Genomic DNA, 4,512 nt, shown 5'->3' on the forward strand with positions numbered 1-4,512 from the left:
CTAATTCTAAGTCTTTTATGATATATAAAAGACTTAGAATTAGAAGACATAAAGAAAATAATATGGAAAAAAATATTTGATTTTGAAGATGAGTTACTAAATACTAATTAGATAGAAGATGAATTAGAAAATATAGATTTCTATGGTAGAATTATTATTCAAATGGATATTACACAGATTAAAAATGTTAGAATATATTAACAGAGTTAGAGAAAAACAAAGTTGGCTATATGAAGAAATTAATTATAGAACCAGCTTAGAAGAGGAAGAGAACAATTAAAAGAAAGATTAATTTGGATAGGTAAAACCATAAAAAAAAACAAAAAATAAAAGACAATTTAGAATATGATTTAGACATAGAATTATTCATAGACAAAAAAAAATAGGATAATTATAAAATTGATAACCTAGAATTTAATATCAGATATAGTACAATTAGAATAAATCATTACAAAGAAATTTGCAGTATTACAACTACTTTAGGATAAAATGCTAGACTATGAGTATTTAAAATATTGAAGACAAGATATGAAAGAAATAAGAGCAACAGAGATACTTATGAAAGAGAATTTAATTGAATATTTTAGAATAAAAGATATAGAACAATTAGAATACCTTCAAAATAATATACAAGAATTACAAAGACTAACAGAAAAAACTAAAGAATATTACAGTAAAGCATTTAATCAAATACCATCTAATCACCCCCCAAAATATGAACATTAATAAAATTAAAATATTTAGAGAAGTTAAGAAATATCCACACACAAATAAAAATAGATCCATTAGAGCTATAACAGATCTATTTAAGTTACCCAAGTTATCCTCACCCCCTACAATTGGTCAAGTGCGTAACTACTCTTAGAGGATTAATTTCCTAGTAATTTTATGAAGAATGAATGTTTTGGATAATCCTCATGGTATATCTCTTTTTTACTTTCTTCATGAGAATCTAAGTAATTTAGTATTGGAATTATGTTAAACTAAAGTGTAATTTTCTGTGAGTGCTGTTGTGTTTGGATGATTTTTAGTTGTTAAGTATGGATTCAACCATTGCTTGGGTTAGTAAGTTGGAATTTGATGGGTGAAAACCCTAAATCTCCAAATGGGTTTGATGGGTGAAAACCCGAAACTCTAAAAAACCTTTGTCATCCTTAAAAGAGGGATAAAGGTGAACTTGAGGTAACCCATAACATCTTTGAAAGAGGGTTATAGGGGGAGAAGGTAATGGTGAACAATTAAATCTATGTTTTACTACCTTTTTCAATTATAGAAATAAGTATTATTGTAGTGTAAGTCATGTCAAGATCATCATTCTAGAAATAGGAATGCTTGATCGAGGTTTTGGGTGATAACGAATTACACACTTGTTAGTTGCTCAAAAGAGACAATGGGTGAAATCATTGAAGTTTTATTGAAATATTGACTACAATGACTCTTGATCTAGCCTATCCTTTAGTCAACAACTAAGCTTTATACTAAAACATCATCAATCCACATTTTTTACCTCTAGGTAGACATAATCCCAAGATCTTCTCTAATCTTAATTTTAAATCTAAAGTGTCATATTCGTGCATTGGTAGTTGAAAATTGTTATAAACCAATCCCCCCATTTTATTTTACATGTCTTGTTTATTATCATTTCGTGTAACTTTTAGTAATTAGAGCACCCATAAGATTTTAAATTTATATTTCACTCCATGAGGATTTGACCCCAACTCTAGTTAGTTTATTGACAATAACCGCCTTGCCCCTCAATCATGGAAGTAAGTTAAGCGTTATAAAAGTGGTGTTGTTGCCAGGGAGTGGAATATAGATTTCACATATGCGGTGTGATTCTTACTTAGGAATACCCAGGGTGGTGTAATTTACAATATTTGTTATTTTTGTTCTTTTGTAGACAATCAAAGTGTTAATAGAACAATGAGTGATAGCGTAAGAAATATAGGCCCCTTTGATTCCCCTCTAGATAATAAGGGCCCACTAAATGAAGTGAGACAAGCAAGTGCAATCCATAACCCACCAACTAATGGGAACAGAGTCTTCCATGTGACTAGAATCATAATTCACAAGTTGTAAATAAAAGCATTGTATGGGGGTCAATCCTTTGAGGACCCAAACGTCCATTTAAAGAATTTTGTGGAAATGTGTGTGTCGTTCAATATAGCACACATTACTCAAGAATACATTTGGCTTTGCCTCTTCCCATTCTCACTAATAGGAGAGGCAGTGTTATGGATCCACTCACTTTCACTCAGCTTAATTACATCTTGGAATGAGCTTACTATGGTGTTTCTTGATAGATATTTCCCACCATAAAAAATACTTCAAAACGGGATGAGATTATGAATTTTTGATAAATAAATAAAGAGTCATTATTTGAAGCTTGGGAGAGGTTTAATGGTAAGCTAGCTCAATGCCCAAATCATTAAGTCCTGGAGAAGATGCTTCTCGAGATCTTATACCATTCCCTTAATCTATTAAACAAAGCAGTAGTGGATAATACGGCAAGCGGTTCCCTATTGAAGTTGCACCACCACACAATCTTTCTATTGATTGGAGAAGTGTCAAAGCGAAATTGGGGGTTGTCATACTCGAGAAACCAAAGCTCCCAAGATCCCTTCTACTACTTCCATGGTTGATAATGAACAAAGAAAGTGGAATAAAGAAAAGAAGACAAACATGGCGAAAATAATGACCCAACTTGAACTCTTGACAAAGCATGTTATGGGTGCACCCATGAATATGATAAATGTCGTAGAATCAAAATCTTATGAAGATGATGAATAAGCAAAGAAGTTGGATGAGGAAATCCAGTATTTGGCTAACTACTCGGGGGGTTCCTGCCCTTTCTATCAAAGGCAAGGTGGAAACCAAGGTTACATGGACCGTGAGAGGGATAGATATTGGATAGATCAGGAACGTGATTATGACCATTATGTTCCCCCTCATGGTTGAGCTAAATCCAAGGAGTCAAGTGTAATTGACCTCAAAAAATTCAAGACTAGGGATATGTTAGCAAGAATATTGAATAGAGTAGAAGGTACGAAAAAAATGGTTCATGATTTGAAACGTGACTTTTCTTAACTTTTTCAAACCCTGGCATCTCACTCCACCTATATTAAGCAATTGGAGACTTAAGTTGGGCAAATCTCCATGCAACTAAATGTTAGGCCTAAAGGTGGACTCGCTAGTGACATGATTATTAATATAAAGAATGATTCCCAAGTTCTAGAAATTGCCATAAGGAGTGGAAAGACCCTTCATGAACCCTCTAAAGGAGACTTGATTGAGAAAATGCACAAATTGAAGGCAAAAGAGGTGTTACCTCAAAATCAAAAAGGAAATGATGAGTAGGAAACTGATGAAAGTAGTGAAGAAGTTGTTGAGATTAAAAAGCCACAAAGTAAAGCAAGGCCCACATTCCAAGTTCTTTCCCCATTACCTCAATGATTGTATAAAAAAGAGGAAGGTGACAAATTAAGGAAGTTTATGGAAAAACTGAGCAACCTATCGATAAATATCCCATTGCTTGAGGCAATCCAAGAGATCCTAGGATACGCTAAGTTGATGAAAAATTTCATGTCCAAAAAGAAATTTATTGAAGGTGATACCATTAAGGTCACTCATGGGTGTAGCGCTATCATGGATAGTAAGTTACAGAAAAGAAAGATGACCCTGGAGCGTTCACCATTCTTTATACAATTGGGACACATGAGTTTGAAAAAGCTTTATGTGACCTTAGTGCGAGCATCAATTTAATGCCTTTTTTCGTCTACAAGAAGCTCAAATTGGATGCCCCTACACCAACTTTAATGTGACTTTTAATGGCGGACCGCTCAATCAAAAGACCAGAGGGAATCTTGTTTGATGTCCTTGTATATGTGGACATGTTCATACTTTTGATGAATTTCGTGGTGTTGTATTATGATATTAACCAAGAGGTACCTATCATCCTTGGTCATCCTTTCTTGGCTATTGGGAAATCCATTGTCAATCTAGAGATGGAGGAGATGAAATTTAGGGGGCAATAAAATGCAGTCTCTTTCAATATTTACAAGTCAAAGAAATAAACCGCTGAGCTTCAAGTACTATCCATGGAGGATGTTGAAAATTATAAGGAGAATGAGAAGGTATTTTATGACCCACCTTGAGAATGAAGAAAGTACAACGTCATTCCACAACGATAACTAAGGCTCTAGGTAAAAGGCAACCCACAAATACCACAAAAGTGGCTTGTATCTTTTTTGTTATGATTTTATAGGATAGATATTATATTTTGCATATGAATAAACCATGTATTTATGGCACTATGAAGTGCATTGGATAAGCTTCAAAAAGGGAAAGTGTGTAATTCTACATTGAAAACTGAACAGGGGAAAAATTTATGAAATTTGAGTAAACAGCTGAACAGGGGAAAACAGAGGAGCAGAACTGCTCTCAGTTAACCTAATCACATTCCCTAATCACTATTGTGGTGATGTAGGTGTCCTAAATCGTGGCCACCTAACC

General features: G+C 33.8%; 1 non-coding gene across 1 annotated transcript; it reads right to left on the bottom strand.

Moving 5' to 3' along the window:
- Positions 1-2,324: 2,324 nt before the first annotated feature.
- On the bottom strand, positions 2,325-2,434 carry LOC124895040. The gene has a single exon (XR_007051497.1). It is a non-coding gene; the product is annotated as a small nucleolar RNA R71 (small nucleolar RNA).
- Positions 2,435-4,512: the final 2,078 nt, after the last annotated feature.

Source organism: Capsicum annuum, unplaced genomic scaffold (genome assembly GCF_002878395.1).
Source record: "Capsicum annuum cultivar UCD-10X-F1 unplaced genomic scaffold, UCD10Xv1.1 ctg79392, whole genome shotgun sequence".
In the NCBI taxonomy this organism is placed as follows: domain Eukaryota; kingdom Viridiplantae; phylum Streptophyta; class Magnoliopsida; order Solanales; family Solanaceae; genus Capsicum; species Capsicum annuum.